Source organism: Procambarus clarkii, chromosome 64 (assembly GCF_040958095.1).
Source record: "Procambarus clarkii isolate CNS0578487 chromosome 64, FALCON_Pclarkii_2.0, whole genome shotgun sequence".
Classification (NCBI taxonomy): domain Eukaryota; kingdom Metazoa; phylum Arthropoda; class Malacostraca; order Decapoda; family Cambaridae; genus Procambarus; species Procambarus clarkii.
The window spans coordinates 12,110,762-12,138,138 of NC_091213.1; the positions used below are offsets into that span (position 1 = coordinate 12,110,762).

At 40.5% G+C, this 27,377-nt stretch overlaps 1 long non-coding RNA gene across 1 annotated transcript; it reads right to left on the bottom strand.

The window, feature by feature from the left end:
* Positions 1 to 3,587: 3,587 nt before the first annotated feature.
* On the bottom strand, positions 3,588 to 27,377 carry LOC123768997 (uncharacterized). The gene is made up of 2 exons (XR_006774188.2): positions 26,065 to 27,377; positions 3,588 to 7,644 (listed from the first exon to the last, which is right to left on the bottom strand). It is a non-coding gene; the product is annotated as an uncharacterized lncRNA (long non-coding RNA).

Sequence of the window (27,377 nt, forward strand, 5' to 3'; positions counted from 1 at the left end):
GTTAGCGGCGGTCGCTGGAGCTAGCAGGAGGCGCTAGAGCTAGCAGGAGTTGCTAGAACTAGCAGGAGGGGCTAGAGCCAACAGAGGGCCACGCCAGAGGGCCGTTCCGGTGCCATCACCGCCGTTATCGCCACCCCGTTTGTGGTAATTATGTGGCAGGTACTGAACGTGTGGTTGGTTGGCGGTGCTCTGAGTCCCTGGTGGTGCTCACTGGGGGATGGTGGTGCTCCCAGTGCTTGGTGGTGCTCACTGGGGGCTGGTGGTGCCCCCAGTCCCTGGTGGTGCTCATTGGGGCTGGTGGTGCCCCCAGTGCTTGGTGGTGCTCACTGGGGCTAGTGGTGCTCTCAGTCCCTGGTGGTGCTCATTGGGGCTAGTGGTGCCCTCAGTGCTTGGTGGTGCTCACTGGGGGCTGGTGGTGCCCCCAGTCCCTGGTGGTGCTCATTGGGGCTGGTGGTGCCCCCAGTGCTTGGTGGTGCTCACTGGGGCTAGTGGTGCTCTCAGTCCCTGGTGGTGCTCATTGGGGCTAGTGGTGCCCTCAGTGCTTGGTGGTGCTCACTGGGGGCTGGTGGTGCCCTCAGTGCTTGGTGGTGCTCACTGGGGGCTGGTGGTGCCCTCAGTGCTTGGTGGTGCTCACTGGGGGCTGGTGGTGCTCCCAGTGCTTGGTGGTGCTCACTGGAGCTGGCGGTGCTCCCAGGAGGAGAACCAAAAAAGGTTTTTATCTACTTGTTGCTCCGGTTCATAAGAATTGCAAATGGCACTAGACCCGAGGAATGTCAGGCATAAGGTATGAGAGGTGGGCCGTCTGGCTCACCTCCCTCATTCTCTTCTCCTCATTCCCCCTTCCCCCCTCACACCCTCTCCCTCATTTTCCTTTCGTCGTGCCTCCTCCTATCGTCCATTCGACGGTCCACGAAAGGGGGGAAGGCGGAGAATTAGCTATCCGGAGAACACATTTATATTACGGTAAATCTGGGGTCTGTATTAAGTGTCACCGGTCTGTGGTACCAGCATGTGTCACTCGTCTGTGGTGCCAGCATGTGTCACCCGTCTGTGGTTCCCGCATGTGTTACCCGTCTGTGGTGCCCGCATGTGTCACCTGTCTGTGGTGCCCGCATGTGTCACCCGTCTGTGGTGCCCGCATGTGTCTCTAGTGCTACTTCGCCAGACGAAGTTGACGGGTGGTAAATGCTGCCGAAGGCGCAGAGATTGGACAGTGGACGGGAACAGTTGTTATGAACCTGTCACTGCTTATGTCAACCCGCGTTCATCAACTCTGTCTAACAATAAGCAGCAATCACCTGGAAGGAGGCAGACAGTGCATGGTGCTTGAGAGAGAGAGAGAGAGAGAGAGAGAGAGAGAGAGAGAGAGAGAGAGAGAGAGAGAGAGAGAGAGAGAGAGAGAGAGAGAGAGAGAAAGAGAGAGACTGCTATCACCCTCTTTGTATCAGGCTCTACAAATGTACTGAATCGTCTGTGTATATCTTCACACATGTATATCACCATTACATATAGTAACCCATGTACATCAACTCATATGTATACTGTTCAAGTGTTCGTTTATGATATAAACAGTCAACGTCACACGTAAACACAAAGAATGCAAAAATTACCTGAATATGAAGAGAATGTTTTTTTATGGGGAAACTCATGTAATCCTTAATTAATTATGAATCAGTCGCCAAAGCTAACATGAGGTTATTTTACACCCTGAACCTGTCGGCACCGGCCACTGGCCGCTCTTGTTTAGGTTACGCAAGTTACCTAAAGTTACCCATTGTATTATATCCGTATATTATTAAACTTTTGGGTCTCTTGTTGTTTCATTGATCCTAGAACCTACTTCTGAGATAGTAGCTCTCGGTACTTTATATGCAGGAACCGTTAATCCCGGAGGTATGAAGGAAAAATTATGCTGTGTACCTATGGGCTGTTTACTGATTTCAAACGGGTGGTAATACCACATTCATCCTGAAGAATTACAAGTATCGGCTAAGGATGATAGGCATGTGTAGTCGCACACCAACTATCTATCGATCTTCCAGGGGTGCACTGTAGTCTCATCTGGGCGACCTGTACAGTTAGCAGAGTTGTGGGACATTAGGGAACAAGGTTATACGGATGTGGTAAAGCTCCGCGAGATGATGTTATTGAGTTCACTATGTCCTGAGTGCCAGCCACTTGAGCTTTGGTAGAGCAGACTATGCTGACCGTATCTGTTACCCTCTGCCTTAGTGTGGATTGAGATAGCGAGTTAGAGGGCCACTGTGCAATTAGGGTTTGTGTTTGTGAAGTGTTTCTATTGCGGATGTGGAGGGGGCTAATAGAAAATCACCAGCATGGGGAGCCATCACAATTGTGAAGTGAGCAATCTTACAAGTACAGTTAGTCTTAGTACAGTTTCGAGATACATTGTAGTTGCTCTCTAGGGCTGATCTGAGTAATGGAGACTATGAGAAAATCGCCTCTTGGTGAAGCAGCGTGGAAAACTAGAATTGCCTAATTAATCCAATAGGATTCGTTGATCAGGTCATTTATTCATTAAGGGGGTAATTTGTCTCTCCACCACCCTAAAATTCTACCCTTCAAATCTTCTCCTATCTTCATGTTCCCCCTCTTCAGTCACCCTCCCCCATTTCCTCCTTTTTCCTCCTGTACCCTATCTCTTCTTTCCTATGTCCCCCATTTTTCTCATTCTTCTTTCTGGCCTCGTATAGATAGATATGTTCATTTATACATAAAAGTAAATTATGAAAATTCCTGGGTAGCTTCAACACTCTATGGATAACACATTCCTGATTTCCAACCATTTCCATTTCAGACTTAATGAAAATAGCATGTGTTACACCCTGATATTTCTTAAAAAAACATTTAACTAAGGCCTACCTGACCTTCCTATGTCCATCCCTTACCTCAGACTAATCCTCCTGCAAATCTTGGGTAAGGGAGCCTAAAGCGTCTGGCCTCCAGCTTTGGACAAACAGACATTCTTATAGTACATATATAGATATCGCATATGGATTATTTTTCCCCCCAAGGGCGAATTGGTAGAAATAAAGAGTGAAGACTGAAAGAAATCAGATGAAAATATGTGGAAATAGAGTTAGTGGTGGCATTATTCCCTCTGTCAGTAGGAACGGTAATATAATTTACAAACGCGGCAATTTGATCTCTATTCACCTGTCAGTCGCTGTTAGTGTTGCCATACGGTGGGTGTTGAGATTGGGAGGAGATGTGGTAAGAGAGAGATGTATATTTTTGTTTATTATATATTGATAAGGAAAGGTAAAAAAAAAGTAGTTTTTGCGTGAAATTTAGATTTGCTTGAAGGGAATAGGAACTGATGTTTGGATGAGAGAACATTGCTATTGGGTCATTAACCTACGCTGGAGGAAATGGGGATTTTGAAGGGAAGAATTAATGGGGGACAACATTCATGTTGATGGTTTATATAGTGAAATTGATGGAAGGGAAAGTGTTCAGAGATAAGCCTTGGTAGCGTTGATGTCCCAGTTGTCAGTTAATATTACATGAAGACCCACAGACACAGAAGTAAATATATTTCTAGAAAGGTATTATTAAACAATAAATATATTTATTTGTTTGAAAGTATATTTTATTATTGAATATTTTGTCGTGAATATTGCAAACTTTACATTATTATTTTTTATTTATTGTATAAGAAGGTATATTGGCTTGGGAGAGTACATAGTATTGTTCTTACATTCTTACAAAGCCAATAACACGTGTCGCCTTTCAGCAGGTCCTTAACCTAACAGATAAAGGTAAGAATAATTAAAAGGTACATTGTAGCAGAATTTGATTTCAACATAATAGCTACAGTAAAAATTGATTGTATTGATAATACTGGTGATGTTGCATGTCCTAAATACTATAAATGAGTGAGTGGGTAGCACAAGATACAGTGTAAGTTTGAAGCACAAGGTAGCAAAATATGAGGATATAAATAGGTAATTTTTGGTTTTACATTTCAAAAAAGCATAAGTTGGACATTTTTTGTATTTCATTACATTCTGTATTTTATACATTCTGGATTCATTACATTCTCATTGTAATACATTTTGGATTTGACATTATAATTCATTTATAAACATTAATCAATTCACGGATTTTGGAATGGTGGAGGTAGACTCCATTCACGGATTTAAGGGGTAATTTCCATACACTTGCATGGCTTGCAATGATGGTTACATTATATGGTTAATTCTGAAGTAAGATAATGTATATGAAGTTTTTGAACATGTTTGACAGTAATTTATTGCATAGGCTAGCATATGAAAATTTGCCTAACAGAATAATAATGTAATGATTTAATAGAAAAGCTAGTCAAGGTAAATTTTGTTTAGTTAATTTGCATATTGCAATTGCATTGGGTAGTTAAATTAAGTAGGCTAATGGACTTATAGGCATACATTTCTGTTCCTTAAATAACAGAGTATAATTTAATTTGCATATTCTGTTTTTTTTGCATATGGCATGCAGTGTCTGCCATATTAATTATTATTAGTATTGTGCAATCAGCAGTCCCGGTGAATATATGTTTGCATAACATCTGTTTGTATCCCAGAAATCATAGTGTGGAGACGTTATCCTGTAACTGTTATTTTCAGCCACTCAGATGATCAGTTGAGGCTATCATGTCACGTCCAATCCTCCCAGATGGGTGTCTGTAATTACGGTAGTTTGAGGGATTATATGTAACACCTTGCTAATTGAAATTGATTAGAACATTGCAAAAGGTTAACCATCATGCTTTCTGAATTTGTCATTGATAAGCCTTTGTTTTGGTAATTCACGCGTGAAAATACGTTATCATAGATCTGCCATCGTGAGTGTCTGCAGAAAAAGGTTCTAACCCTCACATCTCTTCAAATTCAATTATATGGAGAAACTTGAAAGAAGGTGAAGGAAAGACCCAATATATAATATGTGCAAGTGTATTAAAAAAACACATTTTCCTATGTAACCTACATTCTACCTCAAGGTACTGTATACAATGTTCTGAGCAATGTACAAGACGTTTGTGTTCGTAAATCTGGCAGAGCGGCTCACTTAGCCTCCATCGTTGTTGTTATTTAAGATTCAGCTACTCTGAATAAAAAAAATCCAAGTAGCACGGGGTATGGTGAGCCCGTTGTGGACTTACCTGGCACAGGAGCGGGGCTGTAACTGTCAGATTTCTTTGTTGTCGTTGTTGGCCCCTATCATGATCACAACGACATCTAATGATGGAGACGAAGTGAGGCGTTCTGTCAGGTTTATAAACGTAAACTCTTGCAATCTTGTTCAGAACATTATATACAGCATCTTGAGAATGAACGTTTCATCCGAAAATTTGATTCGTAATACGTTTACACATGTAGATTGGTCTTTCTTTCACCTACATTAAGTTATATATGTGAACAAGTTTATTTTGAATACACAGTATGTTAACAATTGATGATTTCTTATAATTGTAAATTGATGAATTTACAATTGATGAATGCGTCTGGGGGGGGGGAGATGGGGGGTACCGCCGCTTTAACGAGTCTAGCCTAAGAAGAGGTTGAAAAATACTCCCCCAATATAGTGCAATTACAAATAATTGTCAACAGACCCTGAACACTTAACCTAACCTAACCAATTTAATTTATATATGAGAAAATCGCTATTTTGAAAGTTTATATGAGATGAGTGTGACTTTGGGTTTGACTCCCGAATAAGGGAACATTGCCTGAAGACGGGATTTTATTGTGATTTGTTTTATATATGAATGTGATTTTACGTATAAATGTGATTTTATATATGAAACTCAGATTTATAAATTTTGGTCTTTTGGGAACGTCAGCTTTTAATGACCGACTAAAGTGAATTTATTATGCAAGCTCTAATAACCTTACAGAGCATTGGCAGATATTTGTGAATTTAGACACATTTGCTTTGACCCGATTATTACAGGCCGATTTGCCTTAAAATTATTATTGGTCAGTGTGCAATATTTAGGGAATTATAATGAGCTGTGTGTGAGTGTGTGTGTGTGTGCGTGTGTGTGTGTGTGCGTGCGTGGGTACGTGGATGTGTATTCACCTAGTTGTGCTCATGAGGGTTGAGCTCTGCTCTTTCGGCCCGCCTCTCAATTGTTACTAACTACTATTTATTTTTCACACACACACAAAGGAAGCGGCCTGTAACAGCTGTCTAACTCGCAGGTACCTATTTACTGCTAGGTAACGGGTCATCAGGGTGAAAGAAACTCTGCCCAGTATTTCTCGCCGGCGCTGGGAATCGAACTCCGGACCACAAGATTACGTATCAAGCGTGCTGTTCACTCAGCCACCGCCCGCCCGCCGTGAGTGTGTGTGTGTGTGTGCCACCGGCTCCCTGTTTGTGTGTGTGTGTGTGTGTGTGCTTAAGATCAGAACCCGTCCATCGGGTTAATTAGCTCCAGCATAAAAGTGTTCAATCTTTTTAATCTGTTGGACGGGAGTTTATGACGCTGTGATGCTTATCTTCTCCTCCTGGCATTGTTTTGGTAGTTCAGGCTGGTCCCTCACACCCGCCCACTCACCACTCACACCATCTCATTTGCATACGCTAATTCTACCTTTTGGAATACCTTATATATATTTTTTCGTTCGTTTTTTTGTTTTCGGGGAGTTGCTTGCACCCTGATTGGTCTTTTTCCTTGGCTGTAAATTGAATCGATTGGGGATATACTTCGTTTTGCAGGTTAGTTTTAGTTATTGTAAGTATTTATGAGGTAATAAGAAATGATGTCATAGTAGGCACACCAATGGCAGGCTGTCTTTGATGTTCGACATATATGACGTCATGCATTATATACTAATTAGAGGCTGTTTATGATGTGCTATTTTATTTAGAAAATTTACTATTTTCACATAAAAAAGTCTCCTCCAGTCACCCAGTGCAACGGGTCAATAGGTCAACACCTTTTACGTTTTTACGTTAAAATTACAATACAGATGGTGCAGAGCCGCATGAATCAGCAGATGGTGGAGGTTAACGTTGGTCAACAGCTGGTAAGTAGGTCTAATGAAGCAGGTGGCTCAGAGCAGGATGAATCAGCAGGTGTTGGGGCTCAACGTAGGTCACCAGCTGGTAAGCAGGGAGACAGGCGGCGCTGGTCAGTGATGCAAGCCAGCAGAAGGTAGGCCACTGTAGGTCACTAGTCTGCATGAAGGCCTCACGAGACAGGGGTGTGCAGGTCGCCGTAGGTCAGCAGGTTGGTGGTGGGTAGGGGGTCAGGTGAGAGAATGGATTGGGGGGGGGGGGGTCATGGTACCTTATGGAGAGGGGGGGAAGGGGGTATTCGGATAAAAGGATGATTGGCTCATTCAGGAGACTGAATGAGTGGGGGAAGAGTTAGGTGACTAGATTGGGATAGGGGGGGGGGGGGTGAATGGGATTACGAAACAGGTTGGGTCAGGGAATCATGGATTTTGGGGGGTTGAGGTGACAGGTGAACGGATGTGCAGTTAGCCAGGTATCCTAGGGGGGATGGGAAGGGTGCCAGTGTCAGATGGTTAGGGAAGCTAGTTAGCAAGGCGTGGGAGGGGGAGGTGGGGTTACAAAGGAAGGAGGGGGGGGTAATGAAGGTCAGGGAAAGGTGGAGGTCCGCACTGGTATCTGGAAAACATTAAGGTTATTAGTATTGAATCATTACCTAACATTTGTACAACATCAATTCACACACACACAATTCATATGTATTTATATATTAGTAGTGGAAGCAAAGAAAAAATATATTTTGTAAGTGTTCTGAATAAGAGTATAAAATAATGCTTGTCAGTTTAAATAATTAGTATCAAGTCATCAGACGACTTGATAATGGTCCGGGAGGGACCGAAACGTCGTCGTCTCCTCATCTTCTGGTGTGTGGTTTGGTCAACATATCTTCAGTCACGTTATTGTGACTCTTCGTCTGCTTATTAGTATCAACTTAAAGTTTTAATAATTAATTCAGTCTTGGAACATAAGACTCGATAGCCCATAAAACAACATTGCTCCAGATTTTATCTCTGTTAATTTGTCCTCAGAATATTGTTTGTGATATTTAGCTGAGCGTTAAGATTAAATGTCTTACTTAACCATGGTAAATATATGTCGTTATTTTTTGGGCTTTCAGAGAACCGCTCAAAACTATCATCACAGTTACATCAGAGAAGTACAGATTATCTAGGTTCACTAAGGCACTTAGCTTTCTCTCCTTTTGCTAATCCAGTGAGTATTTTCACATTCCCCGTATTTTTACCTGTTCTGCGACATTCTCCGGGCAGTTCTTAGTCTGTTAACATTCACTATGGCTTACCTTGAGGTTACCTTGAGGTGCTTCCGGGGCTTAGCGTCCCCGCGGCCCGGTCGTCGACCAGGCCTCCTTTGGCTAATCAATATTCCAGAAATTCCAAATACTCTTCCTATTTTTTCACTATAACTTTATTTTTCTGCACGGGACACGTTCAAGTCACGAGATTCATGACAATGGGTCTTCCTTTCAGGTCCAACTCATGCTAATATTCTGTTAAATCACTACGAAGTCAGATGGTTATAAAAGTTCTCATTATATGCCAGACAATAAGTGGTTGAAGGAGCATTTGTAATTGCTTTTTCCCTGATCATGTGTTGGGGGTAACTTTAATGTTCGTGGAATAAACTGGGTTAACAAAATATAGAATACTGATGCAGAAGATTAGTTTTTTAGAATTGGCTGATGACGGCTTCTTTAAACATCATTAAGGAACCAATACGTAGAAAATAATATTTTTAACGTAGTGTTAACTAAGAGAAAGAGACACAAATCAGTGCCATCGAAATTAGGAGTGAGCTAGTTAACGTACCAGATTTATCCTAAAGCTGATTTTAATGGACTAAGAAATTTCTTGGGAAGGATAGATAGGGCAAACCTAATAATGGAAAGTAAGCTGGTCTTGGATTGTGATGTGAACCTAGCAATGAGTGACGTAACAAGGGATTGTGATGTAGATTCGAAATATAACTTTTTCCAGCATTTTCTAAGCAAAGCCCAGTATCGTAGTATTCCCTATAAATTGATTAGATCGAATAATATTGACCCCAAATAGATAACCACGAGTCTAAAGAATCTTGTCTGTAAAATAAATCTTCGTTCAAGAGCATTAAGAATGGGAACTTAATCTTGAACATCACTTAAACTAGTATTGATATGTTAACATATTCATTTAAATATGGACTACTAGATATGTTAAAAAAACAAAACACAAATAAGGAAAGCAAAAAAAAAAAAAAAAACCAATAAGGAAAGCAAAAAAAACAAACAAAAAACTATGAAGTACTTGCAGCAGGACAAGCAAAGACAATTCCTAAAGGTTATTTCTGCCATATAAAACAAATAGTAAGGAAGAGAAAGGTCAAATAACTGATAGTAACTAAAAAATTTGTAGTAAATTAAAAAAATATTTGTTTTCTTAATTTACTAAAATAGAGAACTTAACATTATGCCTTCAGCCAAGCAAGTCCCCAGGGCCGGACGTGGTGTTTGCCCGGGTGCTTAACAAATGCTAAGAGCTTCGTGAGCCCTTGGCTTGCATATTCAATAATTCATTAGAGTCAGGCAGAGTGCCGGAGTCGTGGAGGGTTGCTAATGTGGTATCAATTTTTAAGAAAGGACATAGATCAATTGGATCGAACTACTGGAGGTATGAATATGGTTTTCAGCTTAACGTCTATCGTTGGAAAATGGCTTGAATCAATGACTGCAAAAGCCATTCCGAGTACATCTTGAAAATATTGCTTAATAAATAATTCACTACATGGTGCTAATGAAGGCCACTCATGTTTGGAACCTTTGCTTTCATTCTACTCCAACATTTTTTAAGCAGTTGATAGTGGAAAGGTTTTTGAGTTTGCACAGGAGTTGCTTGTGAGGTACAGTGTCAAAACCTTTCTGGGAATTCAGGAAAATACAGTCTTCTGAGTTCTCTCCATCTTGTTTGATTATTGTCGTCTTGTCATAAAACTCTAATAGGGTGGTTAAGCAAGATTTTCATTTGCTGAATCCATGATGATGCTTGAAAACAAAATTTATATGTTTTAAATCTAAATGATAGATGAACCTTCTTTTGATTAGTCTTTCTATTACCTCACAGGGAATACTTGTTAGTAATATTGGTCTGAAGTTCAGTGGCTTCGTTCCTTTCTTGTATATAGGTTCCAAAGGTCAAGAAGTTCCCCGTTTCTAATAAGACGATGAATACTATTGCAGGGAGTACACGCAATGCTGCCAGCTCGTTCTCCTAAGGTTTCCCAACGTCAGGATGACGGCCATTTTAAAGTGTCCTCTCCTAACCGACCAGTGGACCCAAAACAGAAAACGGGACAGTACATCACTTTCGCGAGCTGCTTCTATTTTCTAGTACGACAATTTTTGGCCTTAAGTAACGGCCTCTTCTCTTCCTCTTGCTACAACTTTCATAACAACTACATAATCAAAGATCAGAACAGAATAGTCGCTTGCCCACAATGGCATTTCACGCTCAATGTTCATTTCATTTTGTGTGTAGACTAAATCCAATCGTCAGGTTGGTTTCTCCCTTGTCTTCGTGTTTAATCCCAAACATGTTGTGTTAAGGGGGTTAATTTTTTGCAACATCTACCAGTTTTGCTCTCCATTTTTTTTTCTACCTCTCTCAGATTCATTGATTTTAAGTCAATTCGCCCGTGATTGAAATCTCCCATAACTAGTTGCTTTAATTTCTGTCTGTTTATCAACACTGGTTACTGGTCGGAAGGGTATGCCTCCCTGACTCTCTTGTTGTAAGCTGTCATATGCCTGCCTGATCCTCAAGCAGGCGTCTGTACTACAAGTCACTTTGGAGTTGTAGCTCATATGGGTGCTGTTATAGATCTCTTCAGCCTGTTGCCCTCTTCTCTCTTTCTTCACACCTCCAATTTCTCTCTCTTTTCCTCCCTCCTTCTTGCTCTCTCCCTGCCCTGTTTGATATTTTTCTTTATTTGATCATTTATTCATGTCATTTTCAAGACAAACCTTTCTTTAGCCTTTGCTATCTCTCAGGTTACCTTTTCGTCTCATCAGGATTCTTGGTGCCGCGTCATTTGCAAATACCTGTTTTAGTGGTCTAATTCTTCTTTGTTGCTGTGCTGTAGCAGATGAACCCAGTCTATAACATTTTACTAAGTCTCAGCCTCGTACAGGTGTAGTAGTCTAAGGATATGTGTGGCCGATTCGTTATCTTTACGCAAGTGCGTGTGTGTACTTACCTAATTGTGCTTGCGGGGGTTGAGCTCTGGCTCTTTGGTCCCGCCTCTCAACCGTCAATCAACAGGTGTACAGGTTCCTGAGCCTATTGGGCTCTATCATATCTACACTTGAAACTGTGTATGGAGTCAGCCTCCACCATATCACTTCCTAATGCATTCCATTTGTCTACTACTCTGACACAAAAAATTCTTTCTGACTTCTCCATGGCTCATTTGGGCACTCAATTTCCATTTGTGTCCCCTAGTGCGTGTGCCCCTTGTGTTAAAAAGTTTGTCTTTATATACTCTATCAATTCCTCTGAGAATCTTGTATGTGGTGATCATGTCCCTTCTAACTCGTCTGTCTCCCAGTGACGTGATGTTTAATTCCCGTAGTTTCTCCTCGTCGCTCATGCCCCTCAGTTCTGGTATTAGTCTGATGGCAAACCTTTTCCAGTTTAGTCTTATGCTTGACTAGATATGAACTCCATGCTGGAGCCGCATACTCCAGGATTGGTCTGACATATGTGGTATATAATGTTCTGAAAGATTCCTTACACAAGTTTCTAAAGGTCGTTCTTATGTTAGCCAAACTGGCATATGCCGCTGATGTTATCCTCCTGATATGTGTGTGTGTGTGTGTGATGGAATTCGGTAAGTAACTATGCACGCAACAGTTAAATAGAGTCATCGTTTAATAACACCACTGTCACATTTATTCACGCAAGGATTACACAAATTTATGTTGAATATCACAATGAGTCAGGCGGATTAGCGGCGATTTACTCATCCAGAGAGTGTAAATCCTCTTGTTATGGGCGGCCACACGCATAATGTTATTCTAAATTATACGATTCTTGCTCTCTCTCATTTCATCTTTTAGGTCAATAAAGTTAACACAGAGGTAAATTATCAATTAATTATGAACGAGTTTGTGTAACATTATATATATATATATATATATATATATATATATATATATATATATATATATATATATATATATATATATATATATATATATAATGTTTTATTATGATAAATTATGCAATATTTATAATTGAAAAAATGAAAAGCTGTCGCCAGCGTTGTCGGCGCTCTCGTAGCCCTTCCAGGAGGTGGTATAGCCGCCGCCAGCGGTGTTGGCGCTCTCGTAGCCCTTCCTGGAGGTGGCATAGCCGCCTCCAGCGGTGTCGGCGCTCTCGTAGCCCTTCCTGGAGGTGGTATAGTCGCCGCCAGCGGTGTCGGCGCTCTCGTAGCCCTTCCTGGAGGTGGTATAGCCGCCGGCAGCGGTGTCGGCGCTCTCGTAGCTCTTCCTGGAGGTGGTATAGTCGCCTCCAGCGGTGTCGGCGCTCTCGTAGCCCTTCCTGGAGGTGGTATAGCCGCCGCCAGCGGTGTCGGCGCTCTCGTAGCTCTTCCTGGAGGTGGTATAGCCGCCGCCAGCGGTGTCGGCGCTCTCGTAGCCCTTCCTGGAGGTGGTATAGCCGCCGCCAGCGGTGTCGGCGCTCTCGTAGCCCTTCCTGGAGGTGGTATAGTCACCGCCAGCGGTGTCGGCGCTCTCGTAGCCCTTCCTGGAGGTGGTTTGTTGACACTAATGACCGTGATCACAGCTGACATCATAACTCCGTAAGGGTCTGTTGTGTTTGATCACTCTTCAAATTGTTATCAAATAAAACCCGTTTTCCCACCCAATTGGTCGCATGTGTAGCGGAGATGAAGAATCCGTTAAAAATGCGACGCATTAGTTGAAATTAAAGCACCGTAATAATGACTGTTTTTAGCAACGGCCTTGGTACGTTGCGTTGTGTGTGTGTTTGTGTGTGTGTGTGTGTGTGTGTGTGTGTGTGTGTGTGTGTGTGTGTGTGTGTGTGTGTGTGTGTGTGTGTGTGTGTGTGTGTGTGTGTACTCAGCTATTTGTGCATACGGGATCGAACATTTGCTCTTGGATCCCGCTTTTCTAGCCGAAAGTTGTCAAATGCAATGACTCGTGATCTATTTCCTTATCATATCTACTTTTTAAATTATGAATAGAGTTTTCTTCTGCAACCTGCTCTCTTAGTTCATACTATTTTTCCACAACTGTTACGCTAAAAGAAGCTTTCTAACGTCTCCATGACTCTTCTGATTTTCAAGATTCCTTCCTTATCCTCTTATCTTATAATTCTCGTTCTTCCTTCCATGTTTAACATTTCCCTATTTTTTCACTCTATTAATCCCCCCAAAGTATTTTATACATTTCTATATATGCATCTCTCTCTTTTCTTGCTTCGTCAGGTTTAGTTCATTCAGTCCCTCTTCATAACTCCTTCTTCATACCCTCGAAATTATTATATTAATTTACGAGATGTTTGAACTGTTGAAATGATTGTGTGGTTTAGTCACCTACTTGTTGTCAAAACCAGTTCCATAATTTGGCGTATATTTAGGAAGAGACGAGAGTTAGTATTAGTTTTTTTTTTGAAGTTCGAACATGTATCTGATTACAACTGGATAAGTATCCTGGGGCCAGATTCACGAAGCAGTTACGCAAGTACTTACGAAAGTGTACATCTTTTCTCAATCTTTGACGCCTTTGGTTACATTTCCTAAACAGTTTACAAGCATGAAAACGTCCCAATGAACTGTTGTTATTGTTATAAACAGCCTCCTGGTGCTTCGGAGCTCATTAACTGTTTAATAATTGTAAACAAAGCCGCCAAATATTGAGAAAAGATGTACACGTTCATGAGTGCTTGCGTAACTGCTACGTGAATCTGGCTTCCAGGACAAGACGAAACGTCCTCACTTGCCATTTCAAATGTGTAGGTTTGTTTATTAGCTTTCAGACGAGATAATGAGGCTTATTCTGTGTATGTGATTGTCATATATATGTCTCTTGGTAGTTTATTGTTGGTAAAGAGACTTGTGAAGAAGTTAGGTCAAGCCAAGACATTTTGTTACTCTGTAAGAGCGTAATAAATTTTTTTTCTCAGTCTCCCTTTTATTTTTCTATAGCTGCAGTTTCTGTTCACTCCACTCACAAGTGTCATTTTTTTAAATCTCTTGTAAATATAGTTTCTAAGCCTAAATCTATATTAAACAGTACATAATATTAATTATTACATGTTATGCTATTATTACGCCTTTCGCTTAGGTAAATAATGTAATGTAATTTTGTGCAAACTAAATCATCTCCAAATTTACAAATAAAGAGTTTTAATTGAAATTTCCGAATACTTCTTCTCTTCCTTCGTCTCCTCCTGCTCCTTCTCCACCTCTTCCTTTGTGTACTTTTTCTTCGCCTCCTCCTTTTACCCCGTTCTCCTCCTCCAGCTTCACTCGTGGTCAGAGTTACACAGTAAACACCTCATTAAAAGGATCAGATTGCTTTCACCCGCAGAGGCTACGATGGCGTTTTGTTTTTCTTTACCCAGAAACTACCTGTTACCTTTCTCCCACCAACAACCCCATTTTCTTCCTCTTCCTGGCCTTAATTTTTGCGTTGGGCCAATCTCCAAAGTCGCTGTACACAACTACAAACAAATACACTGCAAAATCCACTTGAAAACAAACATTCGCACCCCCTATCGTGTTGTGGTTAAAGTTTATTTTTTCTTTATTTTCCGACTAATTTGGTTCTCCTTTTCTTTCTCGGCAGAGGTGTCGACGTGGGCTTTGTTATTGTTGTGGAAAATAGAACTCATACTTGCAACACGCTACGGCTGGAACACGTAGGGTGTTGCTGGAGCCTCTAGAAAGTCAAGAACAAATCGAGAGTAGAGAGAGATCTTTCAGCAACACCCAGAAATATTTAGAACACTGGTCATTATTGATATTTTGTACTTACAGTAGATGAAGATGCTTACCTCCCCCAGGATTTAGAATTAATTTGGTTAATGTTAGAGTCTTTTCCTCACCTTTTTCTTTCACCGTTCCTCCCCTCCCCCTTCCTTTCTCCTCATTGTTTATATCCACGTCCTCTGCCTTCTGTATAAATTGTTTGCTCTCCCACCCTTTCTCTCTCTTAGTTCCTATTTGTCTCTGTCTCTCTCTTTCCTTTTGTGTGTCTTCCTCTCCATCTCCCACGCCTCCTGCGACGTCACCTTCAGGAGTGGCAGTGTGCCCCCCTTCCATGCCAGGCCGTACTGGGGTGGGGGATGTCAGGGGAAATTCATTTTTTAATTAAACTGGTGAATTCAAGACGGGGAACAGAGGCTCTGAGGAGCCTATTTACATACTATTACTGGCCCTTAGCTCCTTCCTTGTTGTCGCTGGCCCTCACCACACGACGCCTGTTGGCCTCCCTCCCTCCCTCTCTCCCTTCCTCCCTCCCTCTCTCCTTCTCTCCCTCCCTCTTGTTCTACCTTCTTTTGACTAATTCTCGTCCAGCGCTTGGACACATCTTGCTTTCTAGTTCCCATTTTCTTCGAGTCGTCTTTCACTCCTGCATGCTCTTTCTTTCTTATTTTCTGCCTTATCTTCCTCGTAGCCTCTTTATCTCTCTCCTATACTCTCTCCCTCCCTCATATTCTCCTTTCCTCTCATGAACTCCCTCCCTCTCTCCTTCTTTGGTCTCCAGGAGAGAGGAACAGTTTTTTTGCACTTTCCCGTGCGCTTTGCAGAGTATAGAAAATTAAAAATAGCGTTGTTGTGTGCTGAGGTTTTGTCCGTGGGGTTTTGACCGGGTTTTAGTGAGTTCTGTCCAGGAGTTGTAGCTGAGTGTTGATGGGTTCTCTCCGTAGGGTGTAACCGGGTTTTGATCACATAATTCTTGTTTATAAAAAATATAAACAATGCAACAAGAGTTTGCCAGTGCAGACTACTCATCACATGACCCTGTATGACTAATCATCCTGTGTGATGGGGATTTTTAGCATCACGTAGCTAGTTCTTGATACGCACTGTATTCCCTTTCGTATAGTCTTTGGAAGCTGCGTAAATGCAGATCCCTGGAAACAAACCGAAACTGTCTCTATTTTCCGCTTGTTACAACTTGTAATAAAGTTGTTACATCTTGGCTTAACGTGTTTATGACGTATTAGAACGTTGTTACAACTTGCTATATTGGTTGTTATAACTGGTTAGGTGTTAAAACTTGTTCGAACGTTGTACCAACGTCGTAGTTTCGGTGTGTTTGGCGGGATGTACCTGTGTTAATAAAACTATAACTTATCATTATATGACAGACATTGCAGCCAAATTGGCTTGTAACAAGGATGAAGTTGAATTAGACCTTGGTATCTCCATCATGGTTGTTAAGGCTATATTGTTCCAAATACTAAGGTTTAATAGGAGAGAAATTAGTGACTCCCGCTGACGTCCGCCAGACGGTGCGACACTGTAGTTGGCTGGATCAAGGTGGATTACATTTACCTGTGGCAGGTGGCTACAGGTGACGAATCCCCCATTCCTGAGAACGCCAAGTGAGCTAGAACTGGGTTATGTGAGCAGGAGCTGGGTTTTGTGAGCAGGAGCTGGGTTTTGTGAGCAGGAACTGGGTTTTATGAGCAGGAACTAAATTTTGTGAGCAGAAACTGGGTCATGATCTCAGAAAATACATTATTGAATGTCCAGTCATTAGACCCTTCAGATCTGCCGGCATGAGGTATCTGGACCCCTTGCAATTACTTGATTAACTCTGCTGTTGTTGATGATATCCTCATAATGCACCCAAAGTTGGCCAGTGCAGACCGTCTTCTCGAGCGTCCACAACGTCACAAAATGATGTACTAAATTGCCCGAACCTAACCTAACCGAGAACTCGCGAACAGAACACGGACCATCACGACAATTTTGCGAGACAGTATGATTTTTAGTACACCATATTTTGGCCCCAAGGAAATGTATACGCCAAAATGCAACGTAATATTCGAAAGGACGAGTTGACTTACCATCCTGTGTGATGGGGATGCCTTAGCATCACGTAGTTAGTTCTTGACACTCTGTCCTCCCTTCATATAGCCTAGGGTAGCCTCAAAATGCAGATAAAGCTAAATGTGTTAATAAATCTGTCTTTGGGTTTTGGCCGGGTCTTGGTGGGTTGAGGAATATAAGTGTCAGGTTAACTGGCCTTATTCTATACTAACAGAACTAACTGCTCGCCAACTAGCTACAATATATAAGCAACAGGGCTTCATTAAGGAACATATAATCTCTTTCCACAACCAGACCATCACCAGAGAAGTCTTAACAAACAACACAGAAATCATCGATAGATACAGCGATAGCAGGCGGCTTGACATCTGCGAGGCACTACACATCAAAAAGTCAACACCAGCAGTCAACAGCCAATTAATGCACAACTATATTCTACCCACTTCAAGACTCCGTACCAATATAGAAGCATCAAGAGGAAGTATGGGCTAATAGGCTCTTTGCAGTTACTTCCATTCTTCTCTCTCATTTATCCAATTTATACCCATTGCACCGTGTTCTGTCTTGTGTTGGTCAAAAGTTTGTTCACCTCATCCAAAACTGTTGCAACATATCACCTCACCCAAATGCGAGTATATAAAACAAGCTGTTCAATGTTAGCATTGTTAACTCTGGTTTCCCTTCAAAACGCATTCATAATGTTAGCATTAAGTAAAACTCTGTTTAGTGTTTTCAGGTTACAGTTGTGTGTGTGTAAACTAAAGTCTTTGAAAATGTAACAAGATATTACGAAGCACGTTCAAGCGTCAGACTAGAAATAAAAACGAATTTTGGAGAATTGATTTTTCAATTACCATCGACAGTAAAAAGAAACATAAGAGATATTGAGAAAATTCGTGTTAGAATTATTAATCTTACTTTTTCGGTCATATTTAACAATATATGTTTACAAGAAAGACTGTTACCAATATATATAGCAATATTACCAATTACCAATATATGTATATATATATATATATATATATATATATATATATATATATATATATATATATATATATATATTTATATATATATATATATATATATATATATATATATATATATATTTATATATATATATATATATATATATATATATATATATATATATATATATATATATATATATATATATATATATATAAAAACCTATGTATTTATGTATATATACAGGTCCAACCAATCACCATATAGCGAACGCCATCTCTCCACAGACCACTGCACTATTTCATCATATTTAAAACAAAAACAATTATATTCATGGTTGTGCACTAACACAATGTCATATCACCGTGCATTTGTTGGCTGGCCGCCATCACGGTGAGGATTTTTGCGTGTGCAACAATTCTGCAAAAAGAAAAAAGATAAAAAAAGGCTTTTGTGGGAGCTAGGCTTGGTGGGGGCCCCGTGCGAAATAACAGGAACGAGGCAGCAGACGAGAGAGCAGAACGAACGAATACCATGTAAATGTGGAGGTAATGCATAAATTTTGTTATTAATATATATTTTTTTTGGGTGGGGAAGGTTGGGGGGGTGTTGGGGCTGGGGGTGTTGGGGGAAGGAGTAGGAGTAGGAGGAGGTCGTGTCAAGCCTTTCATGTAATTATTATAGAAGGGGGTGGTCGGGGAATATGAAAACACTATGTGTTTATGGGATGGAGAGATGATGGTGGATCCTGGTGTTAATGTTATTTATATTCCCTCATATTACACACAAACTCTATTTACCCATCTTCCCCCTCCCCCATACAAGCAGGTGTGTGGCGTGTGTTTCACTGTGGTTTTAATTGTGTCTTTAATCTTACATTATTTAAGGATCTGGGTTTCAAAATATTCTCCTTGGTGGCCGAGGAGGGAGTACACCGTATACTGAGGGATGTTCCTTGTTTCTTGCAATACTGAGTAGAAGAATAGACGTAGGATAGACGGTTTGTTTCAAACGTAGGTTAGACATGTATGTCTAACATCACTAACGTAGGTTAGTGCTGATGTTATGTTGTTTATTTGAGGATCTGGAGATGCAATGTGTATTTGTGAGTCTTTTTATTTTTTGAATCCAGGAGCTGCGTGTCTGTCCACCCAGCGCTTGTGTATGCTGCATCATAAGTCACGTGGACTGGTGGTGGGAGACTGGTGTGGGAGACTGGTTGTGGGGGGCTGGTGTGGGTGACTGGTGGTGGTTAGAGTTGGAAGGGCCAGGAATGAGTGATTGGTGGTGGTGGTTAACGGTGGGGGTAGCTGGTATAGGTAACTAGTTGTGAAAGTTAGGGTTGGAGTGGGGTGGGTTGTTACTGGTTACTGGTGGTGTTGGTGGGGGGGAAGAGCAGTTGGGGGTGACTCCAGCAGTGTAGTGGTGGTGGGATACGAGCGTTCTCACCACCTCACTAACGACGTCATCAGTTACCAGGGTGGAAGACATGACAAGTACCGGATGTGTCGGGAAAAAGGAAGATACTTTTTTTTTTGCTTGTTCTTGCCTGTCTCTTCTTTCTCCCGTCTCTAACGTCATTCCAGTACGTTCATCCTCCACAGCATCCACACAGAGACGAGGTCATAAATCACAGTCTCTCTTTCACACGTTCCTGGTTCCTAACACTACTCCAAACTTGCCAAACATGCCTCCTTCATCACTTAAAAAAAAATCCTCACTATTCCTTAATTGTTGCCTTTGTTTCCAGTACAGTTATTATTTTTGTTTTCTCAGTACATGTTATTATTGTTATACTGATTATTTGTTCTTCTAACCTGCCCTTCTCACGCAATTAATTGCAATTTTGACGCTATAGACCAGAGGGGGAAGGGGGGGGGGGTGTAGAAATAGCCTAAACTATTCAATCCCTTTGAGATGTATTTCTTTCTTGTCTCAATAAACATACTTGAACTTGAACTTGCGTCAAAAATATCAGTGGTTTAGTCAAGGACAGAACACTGTTAACAAATTAGCGCTTCTCGGATAGCGAAAACCACTTCATATTTGACGCTTGTCAAAACCGTGATATCTGGCTACTGGGTAGTTATCTTATTTCAAAATCTCTCATCCTACTCCCCCCTTCCCCCAATCATAAACTGAGATGCTGGGCTTTGATTTTCTAAAACTAATTCTCCTGTTTTAGAAAATCAAAGTCACGTTAACAAATTATATATATATATATATATATATATATATATATATATATATATATATATATATATATATATATATATATATATATATATATATATATATATATATATATATTTATATATATATATATATATATATATATATATATAAATATTTATATATATATATATATATATATATATATATATATATATATATATATATATATATATATATATATAAAGAGAGCGAGAATGTGCATAATGAATTTGGTAGTATAGAAATAGCAGCTGCCTTGTATGGACCATAGGACTTAGCGGAAATGTATCACTGCTACACTTAGCGGAAAGTAATTCACAATAACATTATTGAAGATATTCAAGAATCTGTTTTCACAATACGATACACACAACAAAATAGATACACTCGAAGCGCTGAGTGCGAGTCTGCGTGCCAGAGTGCACTTACCGGCGTGGCCAAGGGCCTCGTGTTGCTCCTGTCTGGTTTTAACTTGGTAATTCCTACCCAGCGGCGTCCTACCGCCCAGCTTAGACTGACAAACAGTTCTAAGTTGCGTTAAGTAATTCTCTTGCATCTATCTCTCCTCGTTCGTTGTAAATTGTAAATTGTATTGGTTGGTGTTGGGCCTATCACCCGCAGGACGGTTATTAAACCTTTACTGACCAATCAGCAGGTATATACTGGCCCTGAACTTTGTTTAGGCCTAAAATAAACTTTTCAGTGTGAATACACCGAAAAGTTGGGTATATTCACTGAAATATTTACATCAAGGGTATATATATATTATGAACTGTAATTTATTACATTTCATTTGACTATGGTACATTGTATATTTACACAATATTGTATAAAGGGGTACCACCTCTGGTGCAAGTGTAGGGACTCATAGCCTCGGAAAATAAAATAAAGAGTACTCAGATAAGACCTTGTGGATCCTCACTGAACACTTTGATATTTTCTTCATATTATATATATGTATATTACATTATAATATACAGTATATTGGCTTACTATTTTCATAATATAACAAAAAACGTGATGGACCTATGAGGAAATATTGAGGAGATGCAGTGGGATCGAGTTCTCGCCTCCTGTACTCCCCAGACACACAAACATTACCCACTGAACCATAATATGCTCAAAATTATCACAACTAGAAGTATTATCAGTCTTGGAGTTTTGGGAGGGACCATCCGGTATCTTAATTCTAGTTTTAAGATATCCATCTTCACTCGGGCGTAGTCGAAGGCTACAGATGAGGGAACATCACTAGCTACACCTGACTGTAAGATGCTTATGAGCATATCATGGCTCAGTGGGTAATGTGTGTGTGTTTGGGGAGCCCAGGGAAGTGAGTTTTATCCTATCACATCAATATTTTGTCGTTGTTGACCAAACCACGTACTAGAAAGTCAAGATATGACGACGTTTCGGTCCGTCCTGGACCATTCTCAAGTCGATTCACAATCGACTTGAGAATGGTCCAGGACGGACCGAAACGTCGTTGTCTCTTCACTTTCTAGTGTCTGGTTTAGTCAATATATTTCAGCCACGCTATTGTGACTCCTCGTCTGCATATTTTGTCGTTGGTTTATCATATCATTGATCTTTTTACATTATTTCCGTATTAATATCGTTTCTTTATGGCGATATATACGGAGATACGTCGTGGTTAGTTGGTCAATGAAATTAGGAACATAAGTCTATTGTTTTTTAATAAAACTTTTACACACTACTATGGCCCAAAAAAATGCTCTAGCGACTCACACTTTCTTTTTAGGAGTTAAATTTCATATTGCGATAAACTCAAAAAAATTAAAGAAGCTCTACGATCGTTTGTAATGCACTGTTAGAAGCGTGTTGATGGTAGGTCTACGAGTCAATAAACGTAGAAATGTACGCTGTACGTCGAAGTACGTCGAGAATTTCTCAAAGTGACTTTGTACGTCTTAATCGAGAAGGGAAGCGAGGACTCTGAGATCAGGAGCTAGATTCACGAAGCAGTTACGCAAGTACTTACGAACGTGTACATCTTTCCTCGATCTTTGACGGCTTTGGTTACATTTATTGAACAGTTTAGAAGCATGGAAACTTGCCAATCAACTGTTGTTATTGTTATAAACAACCTCCTGGTACTTCGAAGCTCATTAACTGTTTAATAATTGTAAACAAAGACGCCAAAGATTGAGAAAAGATGCACAGTTTCGTAAGTGATTGCGTAACTGCTTCGTGAATCTGGCCCCAGATATTTTTGAATTTTCCCCTCTAACAAACTCGAGCCCTTATCGTAGTCAATAGGCAACAATGCAGACTACTACATATTTGCCTTTATGCATGATGTTTAGCGATGTTAAAACACGCGAGAAAAAAAAAATCTGTTAATTCACATATTTCAGTATTACACAAGTTGCAAATCTTGGAGAACATAAGAAAGGAGGAACACTTGAAGCACTCTCTGGTCTGAACCCTCTCACTCTCCTTCATGCGCAAGTGTAATTTGCATTTAAAGTTTCAACTTGTTTTGCAGCTAATGATGTCTTTCGGCAATGTGTAGTGCACTAAAGGTCGTTCGTTAGCACAATGTGTATATTTTCATTTGAAAATTACACACGCGTTTGTCTCGTCCACACGTTGCAATATTAGCCACTTCATTCACACTATACAGTACGTGTTGCTTCATTCACACAATATGTGTCATTTCATTCACAATATGTGTCACTTCATTTACACCATACACGTAACTTCATTCATGTGTCTCTTCATATATAATACCTGTAACTTAATTTCCACTGAGTCTCTTCATTCACACAATATGTATCACATGATACACACAATACGTATAACTTTGTCTCAGACATTACAATACTTGCCAGGTCCTCCACCACACACACCTACGAGCAGCAACTGGCTTACCCTCATGAAACAGTCTGATTTATTAACCATTCTGATATATATCTAACTATGTTTTGACTTTATACGTATGGGTCTCGTGTATAAACTGGCTGATCTCAGCATGCTCGTTGCTTATGTATATTTAGAATAATTGTAAAACATACAATATAAAGTATAATACAAATTGAAATATAATAATAAAAACAATAATATAATTATAAAATAATAATAATAATATATAAAAATAATAATAATATATAAAAATAATAATACTTATAATTGGTTTTATAAGAATAATAATATATAAAATGAATAATACTTATAATTGTTTTGAAAATAATAATAATAATAATAATAATAATAATAATATAAAATGAATAATATTTATAATTGTTTTTATAATATTAATAATAATAATGCGAAAGTTAATGGAATTTTTGCTTTTCTTTAATTTCTAGTTACTTACGGCTAATTAAATAACAAAAATGTGTAATTATGCATACCTGAACACACACACACAGGCGCTTTAGTAAATATTTGTCATATATTGCAATTATGTAATAAAGAATATTACGTAAAATATCTATTGATTTTGTTAAACTACATTATGTTTTCGTCCCGTTGGCAACTGGTAACCAGTATGAACTATGCTGTATACTGCACTGTACAGTTGCATACTGAAACCACTATGCAACTTGTATTTGTAGCATGTTTGTGAAGATTTCACTAAGTTGAAATTCGAACAGAATTCGTCAGCGAATGTTCGAACGTCATCAGTTGTGAGTGGTGTGTGAACGTTTTTCATACATAAACAAACGGTTTGACGGTCTAATTAACGAACATTTGGATTTCATTTATAAGTGTGCTGTGGAAATACAAATTAAAATGAATGAAGCACTTTAAAGAAATATTTCTCAAGAAGTTCATACAGTTCATTATTGGAGTTTTTTTGTAAGTCAAAATTACGATTAACATGATAAAATATTTGAAGCCAAATAATGTGATCGAACTATAGATATGATTCGATGAACTTATAGATATATCATGTTCTTGCGATCTCATTGTGTACCTATACCTATTAAGGACTCCGGTCATCAATGTCCCAGCGGTCCGGTCTCTTTTCACATCTACTGGTTGGTGGTCTGGTCAGGCATGTTGCTCTAGATGCAGCGCCTGCAGGCTGACGTATGTGCCACATCCCGGTTCACCAGGTATCCTTCGGGGGCGTTTTTAAGTCCGAGTTTTATAATACTTTGTAACTTGTAGATGGACGGACTCTGGACCGGTGTGTGTAAGCTTCCCGTGAGGTGTATAACCTCCCCGTGGAGTGTATAACCTTCTCGTAGGGTGTATATGCTCCCCGTAGGGTGTACCAGGTCCCCATACACACCCTGGCAGGTAGGAGAGAGGCTGACAGGAGCACCCGACCCCATCACCCACATTCAGGTGTCACCCCTGACTCAACACACAGTGGGAGGCGATCCGCCCTTCATTATAATTCCCTGTTCATCACCCCCTTACTTCCCAAGGCAGTACTCATGTGCGGGAAATGACAACGTAGCCAATATTACCTGCACATATATCTTGGAGTAACACCTCTGGTTCAATTGTAGGGACCCATAGTCACGGAGAAGAGAATAAAGGGTATGCAGAGAAGATTTTGTGGATTCTTCTTGAATACTCGAATATTTTCTTCCCTTACCACCCATAATTTTTTTTGTTTAATATGATTTATTATATTTATTTTCATTCATTAATGGCATCAATCTAATCTGTAGACTCGTCACAAGGTTATTATTTTTATGTGTATAACTGTTTGGGTTTAGATTAATTTAAGGTAGTTATGATCTAAATGTAAAGTCACTGATAGCCTAAATGTTCGTCTTATATATGTTAGCGATAATTTTACAAATGTTAACGCTAGTCCTATATATATTAGCGATCATCTTACATATGTTAGCGCTCGTCTTATATATATATATTAGCGATCATCTTACAAATGTTGGCTATCTTAAAAAGTTTAGAGGGCTGATTGTCTTGTATACCACAGGAGGCAAAAACATTTTCTCAATGAGCATCGCAAGCCGAGAACTTCTTGAAGTCCCTCACTGGCCATCCAAATTTTTTCAGGTTCTAATTGGGGAATAAATTTTAAACAAATCTGATTGAGGAACCCAAATATTAATGTACCCATTGAAAGACCTATTTTTGTTTAGGTTTCAACTAAGGAATTCAGTTCTTAAATTTTCCACGGAGGGACCCAATTTTTTAGGTTCCCTATTGAGGAATCCATTTTTTTTAGGCTTCCACTGAAGAATCCAATTTTTAAAGTTCTCGCTGAGTGACTAAACTTTTGAGGGATTCATATAAATGTACAAAAGCGTCTCTCTTAAGATTGCTATGCAAAATAATAATTTTATCTTCATAAATTGCTAACACACACATTTGTATTTGTTTATAAAGTATATTACTTTAGCATTGAATTGAAAATATTTTAACAATTTAGCCAGAAAATCTCATCTGAGATTGAAAGATCTTCTCGATATGACAGTCCAGAGAAACCCATTCCCCAAATGTATTTAAATATTCACTGCATTGTTCTATAGCTAAATTCAGAATTTGATACATTGCATTTCTGCACTTGGAAATCATGCCTACAGAAATGTATTAATAGCCCCATACATTTGAAAAGAAAGGGAAATGACATTGCATAACAATATATATATATATATATATATATATATATATATATATATATATATATATATATATATATATATATATATATATATATATATATATATATATATATATCACTTATGACATTGACCTCGAAACCTTACTAAAGATTTACTTTTTCTTAGCTGTCTGTTTCGGAAATTTTAATTGTCAGCACAAGCTCACCTCCTGAGTCCGGTGGGGCTCGCGGTCCTGACATAAACAAACTGTTAAGTAGTTCCACGTCGTTTCCTCTTCCTGTTGATGACACGACATTTGCGGCCACTTGACGTATGGCCGTCGCCGGCGGAGTATGTCGACTGTCGCTCATTGGCTACTTGGTAGTAGTCTCAGCTTGTCTGCCCCTTCCCCCCTTCCTACCCCACCAGCCCCTCCCCCGCCTCTCTCTCTCTGAACACTGCACTTGCTCATGTTGTCAGCTGCTCACTAATAGGGATAATTTCAACGATTTCTTTGTGATTTTTTTCCACCCAAGGAGAAATTGTGTGTTTTTTCAAGCACTCTTCACTTAGTTCCTCTCGCTTGCACTCTACACGACACCTTGGTGCATGTAAACACGCTACGCTGCACTCTGGCGCTTGGGTCATGGGTGGAGTTAGAGGGGGGGGGGGAAGGGGGGAGTGTCAGCGCCCCCGTCAGCGTCTCCTGCAGAAGGTGGCGGCTGCTGCTGCTGCCCCACTCTGTCCTGACCAGGACCTCCCGGCTGACTGGCGCGCCCCTCGCTCATACTGTATACACCCAACGCCGTTCGTTCCATATTCACCAGCGCCATTGAATATGCACCTTCACGACCCACTGTCTTCGATATTCCGGCGACTTGATGATTTACATTCTGGGGTGATCACACCACGGGGACCTCAGACCTTCCTCCCTCACCGCGGGGGTGGCGGCGGCCACTTCCCTCATGCTGCCTCCTCCTACCTCGCCTTCTCAAGGAGGCGTTGGAACCTCAGCAGGACTGAGACGAGAACACGGAGAGTCCTCTTTATGGGCCCAGCGGCGTCCTCAGTGCGTCTCTTCGTCAGCGGTAGAGTGGGTCCTTCCTCGACGCCGTTGTGATCGAGTGGCGCTGACTACCACACGACATCCGGACATTGTAGAGGTGTGATCACCGGAAAAGAAAAAAAAATGGCTATTTGCATCACGCGTCTCGACTCGAAAACATGATTCTCACCCCAAGAAAAAAAAATTTCCATCGACCCGCACGCTCTCGATCCCGGCAACCTGTCTTCTTCTTCGAGGTCCAGGGACGCGAAAGACACTCCACTCCTGTGTTGCTGACCCCGGGGATCTGACCTCTGTTGACCCGTGTCACTGCCACCGCGGCCAGGACCCAACTCGAGGCCGGCGGCAGGGTGGGCCGGGCCGGCCCTTGCCACCCTCGTCATCTGCAATTCTGTGGAGGCACTAATCATGATGTAAACAAACTCCACGACCGCCTCCTCCTCCTTCTCCCTCGACCTCTCGTAGTCCTCGAG